Here is a 16031-nt window from a genome sequence, read left to right as displayed (position 1 = left end):
TGTGGACAGACTTCACTGCGGACAGACTGCACTGCGGACAGTCTGCACTGTGGACTGACTGCACTGCGGACAGACGTCACTGCGTACACACTGCGCTGCGGACAGACTGCACTGCGGACAGACTGCACTGTGGACAGACGTCACTGGGGACAGACTGCTCTGTGGACAGACTGCACTGTGGACAGACTGCACTGTGGACAGACTGCAATGTGGACAGACTGCACTGTGGACTGACGGCACTGCGGACAGACTGCACTGCGGACAGACTGCACTGCGGATAGACTGCACTGTGGACAGGCTGCACTGTTGACAATCTGCACTCTGGAAAGACTGCACTGTTGTTAGACTGCACTGTGGACAGACTGCACTGCGGACAGACTGCACTGCGGACAGTCTGCACTGTGGACTGACTGCACTGCGGACAGACGGCACTGCGTACACACTGCGCTGCGGACAGACTGCACTGTGGACAGACGTCACTGGGGACAGACTGCTCTGTGGACAGATTGCACTGTGGACAGACTGCACTGTGGACAGACGTCACTGGGGACAGACTGCTCTGTGGACAGACTGCACTGTGGACAGACTGCACTGTGGACAGACTGCACTGTGGACTGACTGCATTGTGGACAGACTGCACTGTGGACAGACTGCACTATGGGCAGTCTGCACTGCGGACAGACTGCACTGCGGACAGACGGCAATGCGGACAGACAGCGCTGCGGACAGACTGAACTGCGGACAGACTGCACTGTGTACCGACTGCACTGTGGACAGACTGCACTGTGGACAGACTGCACTGCGGACAGACTGCACTGCGGACAGACTCCACTGCAGACAGACGGCACTGCGGTCAGACAGCGCTGTGGACGGACTGCACTATGGACAGACTGCACTGCGTACAGACTGAACTGCGGACAGACTGCTCTGTGGACAGACTGCACTGTGGTTAGACTGCACTGCGGACTGACCGCACTGTGGACGGACCTCACTGTGGACAGACTGCACTGTGGTTAGACTGCACTGCGGACTGACCGCACTGTGGACCGACCGCACTTTGGACAGTCTGCACTGCTGACAGACTGACCTGCTGACAGACTGCACTGTGGACAGGCTGCTCTGTGGACAGACTGCACAGCGGACAGACGGCAGTGCGGACAGACTGCACTGTGGACAGACTGCATTGCTGACCGACTGCACTGCTGACAGACTGCACTGTTCACAGGCTGCACTGTGGACAATCTGCACTGTGGACAGACTGCACTGATGTTAGACTGCACTGTGGACAGACTGCACTGCGGACAGACTGCACTGCGGACAATCTGCACTGTGGACTGACTGCACTGCGGACAGACGGCACTGCGTACACACTGCTCTGCGGACAGACTGCACTGCGGACAATCTGCACTGTGGACAGACTGCACTGCGGACAGACGGCACTGCGTACACACTGCTCTGCGGACAGACTGCACTGCGGACAGACTGCACTGTGGACAGACTGCACTGCGGACAGACTGCACTGTGGACAGACTTCACTGGGGACAGACTGCTCTGTGGACAGACTGCACTGTGGACAGACTGCCCTGTGGACAGACTGCACTGTGGACAGACTGCACTGTGTACAGATTGCACTGTGGACTGGCTGCATTGTGGACAGACTGCACTGTGGACAGACTGCACTGCAGACAGTCTGCACTGCGGACAGACTGCACTGCGGACAGACGGCACTGTGGACAGACTGCACTGCGGACAGACTGCTCTGCGGACAGACTGAACTGCGGACAGACTGCACTGCGGACCGACTGCACTGCGGACAGACTGCACTGCGGACAGACGGCACTGCGGACAGACTGCACTGCGGACAGACTGCACTGCGGACAGACGGCACTGCGGACAGACAGCGCTGTGGACAGACTGCACTGTGGACAGACTGCACTGCGGACTGACTGCACTGCGGATAGACTGTACTGCGGACAGACGGCACTGCGGACAGACTGCACTGCGGACAGACGGCACTGCCGACAGACAGCGCTGTGGACAGACTGCACTATGGACAGACTGAACTGCGGACAGACTGCACTGCGGATAGACTGCAGTTTGGACAGACCGCACTGTGGACAGACTGCACTGTGGACAGACTGCACTGTGGACAGACCGCACTGTGTACAGTCTGAACTGTGGACAGACTGCACTGCTGACAGACTGCACTGTGGACAGGCTGCACTGCGGACAGACTGCACTGTGGACATACCGCACTGTTAATAGACAGCACTGCGGACAGACTGCACTGCAGACAGACTTCTCTGCAGACAGAGTGCACTGCGGACAGGCTGCACACTGCACCGACTGCACTGTGGACAGACTGCACTGCGGACAGTCTGTACTGCTGACAGACTGCACTGTGGACAGACTGCACTGTGGACAGACTGCACTGTGGACAGTCTGCACTACGGGCAGGCTGCACTGTGGAGCGACTGCACTGCGGAAAGACTGCACTGCGGACAGACTGCACTGTGGACAGGCTGCACTGCGGACAGACTGCACTGTGGACAGACTGCACTGCGGACAGTCTGCACTGCGGACAGACTGCACTGCGGACAGACTGCACTGTGGACAGAAAGCACTGTGGACAGACGTCACTGGGGACAGACTGCTCTGTGGACAGATTGCACTGTGGACAGACTGCTCTGTGGACAGACTGCAATGTGGACAGACTGCACTGTGGACAGACAGCACTGCGGACAGTCTGCACTGTGGACAGACAGCACTGCGGACAGACTGCACTGCGGACAGACTGCAATGCTGACCATCTGCACTGCTGACAGACTGCACTGTGGACAGGCTGCACTGTGGACAGACTGCACAGCGGACAGGCTGCACTCTGGACAGGCTGCACTGTGGACAGACTGCGCAGCGGACAGACTGCACTGCGGACAGACTGCAGTGCAGACAGATTGCACTGTGGACAGAATGCACTGTAGAAAGACTGCACTGCGGACAGACTGCACTGCATATGGACTACACTGCGGACAGACTGCACTGCGGACAGACTGCACTGTGGACAGACTGCACTGCGGACAGACTGCACTACGGACAGACTGCACTGCGGACAGGCTGCACTGTGGACATTCTGCACTGTGGACAGACTGCACTGTGGACAGGCTGCACTGCGGACTAGCTGCACTGCGGACAGGCTGCACTGCGGACTGGCTGCACTGGGGACAGACTGCTCTGTGGACAGACTGCTCTGTGGACAGACTGCACTGTGGACAGACTGCACTGTGGACAGACTGCACTGTGGTTAGACTGCACTGCAGACTGACCGCACTGTGGACAGACCGCACTGTGGACAGTCTGCACTGCTGACAGTCTGCACTGCTGACAGACTGCACTGTGGACAGGCTGCACTGTGGACAGACTGCACAGCGGACAGACGGCACATCGGACAGACTGCACTGCGGACAGACTACACTGCGGACAGACTGCACTGTGGACAGGCTGCACTGCAGACAGACTGCTCTGCGGACAGACTGCACTGTAATTGACAGCACTGCGGACAGTCTGCACTGCGGACAGACTGCACTGTGGACAGACTGCACTGTGGACAGACCGCACTGTGGACAGACAGCACTGCGGACAGACTGCACTGCAGACAGACTGCTCTGCAGACAGAGTGCACTGCGGACAGGCAGCACTGTGCACAGACTGCACTGCGGACAGACTGTACTGCTGACAGACTGCACTTTGGAGAGACTGCACTGCGGACAGACTGCACTGTGGACAGACTGCACTGTGGAAAGACTGCACTGCGGACAGACTGTACTGCTGACAGACTGCACTGTGGACAGACTGCACTGTGCACAGACTGCACTGCGGACAGACTGTACTGCTGACAGACTGCACTTTGGAGAGACTGCACTGTGGACAGACTGCACTGCGGACAGACTGCACTGGGGACAGACTGCACTGTGTACCGACTGCACTGCGGACAGACTGCACTGTGGACAGACTGCACTGCGGACAGACTGCACTGCGGACAGACTCCACTGCGGACAGACGGCACTGCGGTCAGACAGCGCTGTGGACGGACTGCACTATGGACAGACTGCACTGCGTACAGACTGAACTGCGGACAGACTGCTCTGTGGACAGACTGCACTGTGGTTAGACTGCACTGCGGACTGACCGCACTGTGGACGGACCTCACTGTGGACAGACTGCACTGTGGTTAGACTGCACTGCGGACTGACCGCACTGTGGACCGACCGCACTTTGGACAGTCTGCACTGCTGACAGACTGACCTGCTGACAGACTGCACTGTGGACAGGCTGCTCTGTGGACAGACTGCACAGCGGACAGACGGCAGTGCGGACAGACTGCACTGTGGACAGACTGCATTGCTGACCGACTGCACTGCTGACAGACTGCACTGTTCACAGGCTGCACTGTGGACAATCTGCACTGTGGACAGACTGCACTGATGTTAGACTGCACTGTGGACAGACTGCACTGCGGACAGACTGCACTGCGGACAATCTGCACTGTGGACTGACTGCACTGCGGACAGACGGCACTGCGTACACACTGCTCTGCGGACAGACTGCACTGCGGACAATCTGCACTGTGGACAGACTGCACTGCGGACAGACGGCACTGCGTACACACTGCTCTGCGGACAGACTGCACTGCGGACAGACTGCACTGTGGACAGACTGCACTGCGGACAGACTGCACTGTGGACAGACTTCACTGGGGACAGACTGCTCTGTGGACAGACTGCACTGTGGACAGACTGCCCTGTGGACAGACTGCACTGTGGACAGACTGCACTGTGTACAGATTGCACTGTGGACTGGCTGCATTGTGGACAGACTGCACTGTGGACAGACTGCACTGCAGACAGTCTGCACTGCGGACAGACTGCACTGCGGACAGACGGCACTGTGGACAGACTGCACTGCGGACAGACTGCTCTGCGGACAGACTGAACTGCGGACAGACTGCACTGCGGACCGACTGCACTGCGGACAGACTGCACTGCGGACAGACGGCACTGCGGACAGACTGCACTGCGGACAGACTGCACTGCGGACAGACGGCACTGCGGACAGACAGCGCTGTGGACAGACTGCACTGTGGACAGACTGCACTGCGGACTGACTGCACTGCGGATAGACTGCACTGCGGACAGACGGCACTGCGGACAGACTGCACTGCGGACAGACGGCACTGCCGACAGACAGCGCTGTGGACAGACTGCACTATGGACAGACTGAACTGCGGACAGACTGCACTGCGGATAGACTGCAGTGTGGATAGACCGCACTGTGGACAGACTGCACTGTGGACAGACTGCACTGTGGACAGACCGCACTGTGTACAGTCTGAACTGTGGACAGACTGCACTGCTGACAGACTGCACTGTGGACAGGCTGCACTGCGGACAGACTGCACTGTGGACATACCGCACTATTAATAGACAGCACTGCGGACAGACTGCACTGCAGACAGACTTCTCTGCAGACAGAGTGCACTGCGGACAGGCTGCACACTGCACCGACTGCACTGTGGACAGACTGCACTGCGGACAGTCTGTACTGCTGACAGACTGCACTGTGGACAGACTGCACTGTGGACAGTCTGCACTACGGGCAGGCTGCACTGTGGAGCGACTGCACTGCGGAAAGACTGCACTGCGGACAGACTGCACTATGGACAGGCTGCACTGCGGACAGACTGCACTGTGGACAGACTGCACTGCGGACAGACTGCACTGCGGACAGACTGCACTGCGGACAGACTGCACTGTGGACAGAAAGCACTGTGGACAGACGTCACTGGGGACAGACTGCTCTGTGGACAGATTGCACTGTGGACAGACTGCACTGTGGACAGACTGCACTGTGGACAGACTGCACTGTGGACAGACAGCACTGCGGACAGTCTGCACTGTGGACAGACAGCACTGCGGACAGACTGCACTGCGGACAGACTGCAATGCTGACCATCTGCACTGCTGACAGAAAGCACTGTGGACAGACGTCACTGGGGACAGACTGCTCTGTGGACAGATTGCACTGTGGACAGACTGCACTGTGGACAGGCTGCACTGTGGAAAGACTGCACAGCGGACAGGCTGCACTGTCGACAGGCTGCACTGTGGACAGACTGCACAGCGGACAGACTGCACTGCGGACAGACTGCAGTGCAGACAGATTGCACTGTGGACAGAATGCACTGTAGAAAGACTGCACTGCGGACAGACTGCACTGCTTATGGACTACACTGCGGACAGACTGCACTGCGGACAGACTGCACTGTGGACAGACTGCACTGCGGACAGACTGCACTACGGACAGACTGCACTGCGGACAGGCTGCACTGTGGACATTCTGCACTGTGGACAGACTGCACTGTGAACAGACTGCACTGTGGACAGACTGCACTGTGGAAAGACTGCACTGCGGACAGACTGCACTGCGGACAGACTGCACTGCGGACAGGCTGCACTGTGGACATTCTGCACTGTGGACAGACTGCACAGTTGTTAGACTGCACTGTGGACTGACTGCATTGTGGACAGACGGCACTGCGGACAGACAGCGCTGCGGACAGACTGAACTGCGGACAGACTGCACTGCGGAAAGACTGCAATGCCGACAGACTGCACTGCGGACAGACTGCACTGCGGACAGACTGCACTGCGGACAGACTGCACTGCGGACAGACTGCACTGCGGACAGACTGCCCTGCGGACAGACTGCACTGTGGACAGGCTGCACTGCGGACTAGCTGCACTGCGGACAGGCTGCACTGCGGACTGGCTGCACTGGGGACAGACTGCTCTGTGGACAGACTGCTCTGTGGACAGACTGCACTGTGGACAGACTGCACTGTGGACAGACTGCACTGTGGTTAGACTGCACTGCAGACTGACCGCACTGTGGACAGACCGCACTGTGGACAGTCTGCACTGCTGACAGACTGCACTGCTGACAGACTGCACTGTGGACAGGCTGCACTGTGGACAGACTGCACAGCGGACAGACGGCACTTCGGACAGACTGCACTGCGGACAGACTACACTGCGGACAGACTGCACTGTGGACAGGCTGCACTGCAGACAGACTGCTCTGCGGACAGACTGCACTGTAATTGACAGCACTGCGGACAGTCTGCACTGCGGACAGACTGCACTGTGGACAGACTGCACTGTGGACAGACCGCACTGTGGACAGACAGCACTGCGGACAGACTGCACTACAGACAGACTGCTCTGCAGACAGAGTGCACTGCGGACAGGCAGCACTGTGCACAGACTGCACTGCGGACAGACTGTACTGCTGACAGACTGCACTTTGGAGAGACTGCACTGCGGACAGACTGCACTGTGGACAGACTGCACTGTGGAAAGACTGCACTGCGGACAGACTGTACTGCTGACAGACTGCACTTTGGAGAGACTGCACTGCGGACAGACTGCACTGCGGACAGACTGCACTGTGGAAAGACTGCACTGCGGACAGACTGTACTGCTGACAGACTGCACTGTGGACAGACTGCACTGTGCACAGACTGCACTGCGGACAGACTGTACTGCTGACAGACTGCACTTTGGAGAGACTGCAATGTGGACAGACTGCACTGCGGACAGACTGCACTGGGGACAGACTGCACTGTGGAGCGACTGCACTGTGGATAGACAGCACTGCGGAAAGACTGCACTGCGGACAGACTGCACTGTGGACAGACTGCACTGCGGACAGACTGCACTGAGAACAGACTGCACTGCGGACAGACTGCACTGCGGACAGACTGCACTGTGGACAGACTGCACTGCGGACAGACTGCACTGTGGACAATCTGCACTGTGGACAGACTGCACTGTTGTTAGACTGCACTGTGGACAGACTGCACTGCGGACAGACTGCACTGCGGACAGTCTGCACTGTGGACTGACTGCACTGCGGACAGACGGCACTGCGTACACACTGCGCTGCGGACTAACTGCACTGCGGACAGACTGCACTGTGGACAGACGTCACTGGGGACAGACTGCACTGTGGACAGACTGCACTGTGGACAGACTGCACTGTGGACAGTCTGCACTGTGGACAGACTGCACTGTGGACTGACGGCACTGCGGACAGACTGCACTGCGGATAGACTGCACTGCGGACAGACTGCACTGCGGACAGACTGCACTTCGGACAGACTGCACTGCGGACAGACTGCACTGCGGACAGACAGCACTGTGGACAGACTGCACTGGGGACAGACTGCTCTGTGGACAGACTGCACTGTGGACAGGCTGCACTCTGGACAGACTGCACTCTGGTTAGACTGCACTGTGGACAGACCGCACTGTGGACAGACTGCACTGCGGACAGACTGCACTGCGGACAGAATGCACTGTGGACAGACTGCACTGTGGACAGGCTGCACTCTGGACAGACTGCACTGTGGACAGACTGCACTGTGGACAGACTGCACTGTGGACAGACTGCACTGCGGACAGACTGCACTGCGGACAGAATGCACTGTGGACAGAATGCACTGTGGACAGACTGCACTGTGGACAGACTGCACTGTATACATTCTGCACTGTGGACAGGCAGCACTGTTGTTTGACTGCACTGTGGACAGACTGCACTGCGGACAGACTGCACTGCGGACAGTCTGTACTGTGGACTGACTGCACTGCGGACAGCCGGCACTGCGTACACACTGCGCTGCGGACAGGCTGCACTGCGAACAGACTGCACTGTGGACAGACCTCACTGGGGACAGACTGCTCTGTGGACAGACTGCACTGTGGACTGACTGCACTGTGGACAGACTGCACTGTGGACTGACTGCATTGTGGACAGACTGCACTGTGGACAGACTGCACTGTGGGCAGTCTGCACTGCGGACAGACTGCACTGCGGACAGACGGCAATGCGGACAGACAGCGCTGCGGACAGACTGAACTGCGGACAGACTGAACTGTGTACCGACTGCACTGCGGACAGACTGCACTGTGGACAGACTGCACTGCGGACAGACTGCACTGCGGACAGACTCCACTGCGGACAGACGGCACTGCGGTCAGACAGCGCTGTGGACGGACTGCACTATGGACAGACTGCACTGCGTACAGACTGAACTGCGGACAGACTGCTCTGTGGACAGACTGCACTGTGGTTAGACTGCACTGCGGACTGACCGCACTGTGGACGGACCTCACTGTGGACAGTCTGCACTGTGGTTAGACTGCACTGCGGACTGACCGCACTGTGGACCGACCGCACTTTGGACAGTCTGCACTGCTGACAGACTGACCTGCTGACAGACTGCACTGTGGACAGACTGCACTGTGGACAGGCTGCACTGTGGACAGACTGCACAGCGGACAGACGGCAGTGCGGACAGACTGCACTGTGGACAGACTGCAATGCTGACTGACTGCACTGCTGACAGACTGCACTGTGGACAGGCTGCACTGTGGACAATCTGCACTGTGGACAGACTGCACTGTTGTTAGACTGCACTGTGGACAGATTGCACTGCGGACAGACTGCACTGCGGACAATCTGCACTGTGGACTGACTGCACTGCGGACAGACGTCACTGCGTACACACTGCTCTGCGGACAGACTGCACTGCGGACAGACTGCACTGTGGACAGACTTCACTGGGGACAGACTGCTCTGTGGACAGACTGCACTGTGGACAGACTGCCCTGTGGACAGACTGCCCTGTGGACAGACTGCACTGTGGACAGATTGCACTGTGGACAGGCTGCATTGTGGACAGGCTGCACTGTGGACAGACTGCACTGCAGACAGTCTGCACTGCGGACAGACTGCACTGCGGACAGACGGCACTGTGGACATACAGCGCTGCGGACAGACTGAACTGCGGACAGACTGCACTGCGGACCGACTGCACTGCGGACAGACTGCACTGCGGACAGACGGCAGTGCGGACAGACTGCACTGTGGACAGACTGCATTGCTGACCGACTGCACTGCTGACAGACTGCACTGTTCACAGGCTGCACTGTGGACAATCTGCACTGTGGACAGACTGCACTGATGTTAGACTGCACTGTGGACAGACTGCACTGCGGACAGACTGCACTGCGGACAATCTGCACTGTGGACTGACTGCACTGCAGACAGACGGCACTGCGTACACACTGCGCTGCGGACAGGCTGCAATGCGGACAGACGGCAGTGCGGACAGACTGCACTGTGGACAGACTGCATTGCTGACCGACTGCACTGCTGACAGACTGCACTGTTCACAGGCTGCACTGTGGACAATCTGCACTGTGGACAGACTGCACTGATGTTAGACTGCACTGTGGACAGACTGCACTGCGGACAGACTGCACTGCGGACAATCTGCACTGTGGACTGACTGCACTGCGGACAGAAGGCACTGCGTACACACTGCTCTGCGGACAGACTGCACTGCGGACAATCTGCACTGTGGACAGACTGCACTGCGGACAGACGGCACTGCGTACACACTGCTCTGCGGACAGACTGCACTGCGGACAGACTGCACTGTGGACAGACTGCACTGCGGACAGACTGCACTGTGGACAGACTTCACTGGGGACAGACTGCTCTGTGGACAGACTGCACTGTGGACAGACTGCCCTGTGGACAGACTGCACTGCGGACAGACTGCACTGTGTACAGATTGCACTGTGGACTGGCTGCATTGTGGACAGACTGCACTGTGGACAGACTGCACTGCAGACAGTCTGCACTGCGGACAGACTGCACTGCGGACAGACGGCACTGTGGACAGACAGCGCTGCGGACAGACTGAACTGCGGACAGACTGCACTGCGGACCGACTGCACTGCGGACAGACTGCACTGCGGACAGACGGCACTGCGGACAGACTGCACTGCGGACAGACTGCACTGCGGACAGACGGCACTGCGGACAGACAGCGCTGTGGACAGACTGCACTGTGGACAGACTGCACTGTGGACTGACTGCACTGCGGATAGACTGCACTGCGGACAGACGGCACTGCGGACAGACTGCACTGCGGACAGACGGCACTGCCGACAGACAGCGCTGTGGACAGACTGCACTATGGACAGACTGAACTGCGGACTGACTGCACTGCGGATAGACTGCACTGTGGACAGACCGCACTGTGGACAGACTGCACTGTGGACAGACTGCACTGTGTACAGTCTGAACTGTGGACAGACTGCACTGCTGACAGACTGCACTGTGGACAGGCTGCACTGCGGACAGACTGCACTGTGGACATACCGCACTGTTAATAGACAGCACTGCGGACAGACTGCAATGCAGACAGACTGCTCTGCAGACAGAGTGCACTGCGGAGAGGCTGCACTGTGCACCGACTGCACTGTGGACAGACTGCACTGCGGACAGTCTGTACTGCTGAAAGAGAGCACTTTGGAGAGACTGCACTGCGGATGGACTGCACTGTGGACAGACTGCACTGTGGACAGACTGCACTGTGCACAGTCTGCACTACGGGCAGGCTGCACTGTGGAGCGACTGCACTGCGGAAAGACTGCACTGCGGACAGACTGCACTGTGGACAGGCTGCACTGCGGACAGACTGCACTGTGGACAGACTGCACTGCGGACAGACTGCACTGCGGACAGACTCCACTGTGGACAGACTGCACTGTGGACAGACTGCACTGTGGACAGAAAGCACTGTGGACAGACGTCACTGGGGACAGACTGCTCTGTGGACAGATTGCACTGTGGACAGACTGCACTGTGGACAGACTGCACTGCGGACAGACTGCACTGTGGACAGACAGCACTGCGGACAGTCTGCACTGTGGACAGACAGCACTGCGGACAGACTGCACTGCGGACAGACTGCAATGCTGACCATCTGCAATGCTGACAGACTGCACTGTGGACAGGCTGCACTGTGGACAGACTGCACAGCGGACAGGCTGCACTGTGGACAGGATGCACTGTAGACAGATTGCACTGCGGACAGACTGCACTGCATACGGACTGCACTGCTGACAGACTGCACTGTGGACAGACTGCACTGTGGACAGACTGCACAGCGGACAGACTGCACTGCGGACAGACTGCAGTGCAGACAGATTGCACTGTGGACAGAATGCACTGTAGACAGACTGCACTGCATATGGACTACACTGCGGACAGACTGCACTGCGGACAGACAGTACTGTGGACAGACTGCACTGCGGACAGACTGCACTACGGACACTCTGCACTGCGGACAGGCTGCACTGTGGACATTCTGCACTGTGGACAGACTGCACTGTGAACAGACTGCACTGTGGACAGACTGCACTGCGGAAAGACTGCACTGCGGACAGACTGCACTGCAGACAGACTGCACTGCGGACAGGCTGCACTGTGGACATTCTGCACTGTGGACAGACTGCACAGTTGTTAGACTGCACTGTGGACTGACTGCATTGTGGACAGACGGCACTGCGGACAGACAGCGCTGCGGACAGACTGAACTGCGGACAGACTGCACTGCGGAAAGACTGCAATGCGGACAGACTGCACTGCGGACAGACTGCACTGCGGACAGACTGCACTGCGGACAGACTGCACTGCGGACAGACTGCCCTGCGGACAGACTGCACTGTGGACAGGCTGCACTGCGGACTAGCTGCACTGTGGACAGGCTGCACTGCTGACTGGCTGCACTGGGGACAGACTGCTCTGTGGACAGACTGCTCTGTGGACAGACTGCACTGTGGACAGACTGCACTGTGGACAGACTGCACTGTGGTTAGACTGCACTGCAGACTGACCGCACTGTGGACAGACCGCACTGTGGACAGTCTGCACTGCTGACAGACTGCACTGCTGACAGACTACACTGCGGACAGACTGCACTGTGGACAGGCTGCACTGCAGACAGACTGCTCTGCGGACAGACTGCACTATAATTGACAGCACTGCGGACAGTCTGCACTGCGGACAGACTGCACTGTGGACAGACTGCACTGTGGACAGACCGCACTGTGGACAGACAGCACTGCGGACAGACTGCACTGCAGACAGACTGCTCTGCAGACAGAGTGCACTGCGGACAGGCTGCACTGTGCACAGATTGCACTGCGGACAGACTGTACTGCTGACAGACTGCACTTTGGAGAGACTGCACTGCGGACAGACTGCACTGTGGACAGACTGCACTGTGGAAAGACTGCACTGTGGACAGACTGCACTGTGGATAGACAGCACTGCGGAAAGACTGCACTGCGGACAGACTGCACTGAGAACAGACTGCACTGCGGACAGACTGCACTGCGGACAGACTGCACTGTGGACAGACTGCACTGCGGACAGACTGCACTGTGGACAATCTGCACTGTGGACAGACTGCACTGTTGTTAGACTGCACTGTGGACAGACTGCAATGCGGACAGACTGCACTGCGGACAGTCTGCACTGTGGACTGACTGCACTGCGGACAGACGGCACTGCGTACACACTGCGCTGCGGACTGACTGCACTGCGGACAGACTGCACTGTGGACAGACGTCACTGGGGACAGACTGCACTGTGGACAGACTGCACTGTGGACAGACTGCACTGTGGACAGACTGAACTGTGGACAGACTGCACTGTGGACTGACGGCACTGCGGACAGACTGCACTGCGGACAGACTGCACTGCGGACAGACTGCACTTCGGACAGACTGCACTGCGGACAGACTGCACTGTGGACAGACAGCACTGTGGACAGACTGCACTGGGGACAGACTGCTCTGTGGACAGACTGCACTGTGGACAGGCTGCACTCTGGACAGACTGCACTCTGGTTAGACTGCACTGTGGACAGACCGCACTGTGGACAGACTGCACTGCGGACAGACTGCACTGCGGACAGAATGCACTGTGGACAGACTGCACTGTGGACAGGCTGCACTCTGGACAGACTGCACTGTGGACAGACTGCACTGTGGACAGACTGCACTGCGGACAGACTGCACTGCGGACAGAATGCACTGTGGACAGAATGCACTGTGGACAGACTGCACTGTGGACAGACTGCACTGTATACATTCTGCACTGTGGACAGACTGCACTGTTGTTTGACTGCACTGTGGACAGACTGCACTGTGGACAGACTGCACTGTATACATTCTGCACTGTGGACAGGCAGCACTGTTGTTTGACTGCACTGTGGACAGACTGCACTGCGGACAGACTGCACTGCGGACAATCTGCACTGTGGACTGACTGCACTGCGGACAGACGTCACTGCGTACACACTGCTCTGCGGACAGACTGCACTGCGGACAGACTGCTCTGCGGACAGACTGCACTGCGGACAGACTGCACTGTGGACAGACTTCACTGGGGACAGACTGCTCTGTGGACAGACTGCACTGTGGACAGACTGCCCTGTGGACAGACTGCCCTGTGGACAGACTGCACTGTGGACAGATTGCACTGTGGACTGGCTGCATTGTGGACAGACTGCACTGTGGACAGACTGCACTGTGGACAGTCTGCACTGCGGACAGACTGCACTGCGGACAGACGGCACTGTGGACAGACAGCGCTGCGGACAGACTGAACTGCGGACAGACTGCACTGCGGACCGACTGCACTGCGGACAGACTGCACTGCGGACAGACTGCACTGCGGACAGACTGCACTGCGGACAGACTGCACTGCGGACAGACGGCACTGCGGACAGACAGCGCTGTGGACAGACTGCACTATGGACAGACTGCACTGCGGACTGACTGCACTGCGGATAGACTGCACTGCGGACAGACGGCACTGCGGACAGACTGCACTGCGGACAGACGGCACTGCGGACAGACAGCGCTATGGACAGACTGCACTATGGACAGACTGAACTGCGGACTGACTGCACTGCGGATAGACTGCACTGCGGACAGACGGCACTGCGGACAGACTGCACTGCGGACAGACTGCACTGCGGACAGACTGCACTGTGGACAGGCTGCACTGTGGACAATCTGCACTGTGGAAAGACTGCACTGTTGTTAGACTGCACTGTGGACAGACTGCACTGCAGACAGACTGCACTGCGGACAGTCTGCACTGTGGACTGACTGCACTGCGGACAGACGTCACTGCGTACACACTGCGCTGCGGACAGACTGCACTGCGGACAGACTGCACTGTGGACAGACGTCACTGGGGACAGACTGCTCTGTGGACAGACTGCACTGTGGACAGACTGCAATGTGGACAGACTGCACTGTGGACTGACGGCACTGTGGACAGACTGCACTGTGGACAGGCTGCACTGTGGACAATCTGCACTCTGGAAAGACTGCACTGTTGTTAGACTGCACTGTGGACAGACTGCACTGCGGACAGACTGCACTGCGGACAGTCTGCACTGTGGACTGACTGCACTGCGGACAGACGGCACTGCGTACACACTGCGCTGCGGACAGACTGCACTGTGGACAGACGTCACTGGGGACAGACTGCTCTGTGGACAGATTGCACTGTGGACAGACTGCACTGTGGACAGACTGCACTGCGGACAGACTGCACTGTGGACAGACTGCACTGTGGACAGACGTCACTGGGGACAGACTGCTCTGTGGACAGATTGCACTGTGGACAGACTGCACTGTGGACAGACTGCACTGCGGACAGTCTGCACTGTGGACAGACAGCACTGCGGACAGACTGCACTGCGGACAGACTGCAATGCTGACCAACTGCACTGCTGACAGACTGCACTGTGGACAGGCTGCTCTGTGGACAGACTGCACTGTGGACAGGCTGCACTGTGGACAGACTGCACAGCGGACAGACTGCACTGTGGACAGGATGCACTGTAGACAGATTGCACTGCGGACAGACTGCAGTGCATAAGGACTGCACTACTGACAGACTGCACTGTGGACAGGCTGCACTGTGGACAGGCTGCACTGCAGACAGACTGCTCTGCGGACAGACTGCACTGTAATTGACAGCACTGCGGACAGACTGCACAGCGGACAGACTGCACTGTGGACAGACGTCACTGG

The sequence above is a fragment of the Cetorhinus maximus genome, unplaced genomic scaffold (assembly GCF_964194155.1).
Source record: "Cetorhinus maximus unplaced genomic scaffold, sCetMax3.hap1.1 HAP1_SCAFFOLD_315, whole genome shotgun sequence".
Lineage (NCBI taxonomy): Eukaryota > Metazoa > Chordata > Chondrichthyes > Lamniformes > Cetorhinidae > Cetorhinus > Cetorhinus maximus.
The sequence above is the reverse complement of the archived record's forward strand: the minus strand, read 5'-3'. Positions refer to the sequence as shown.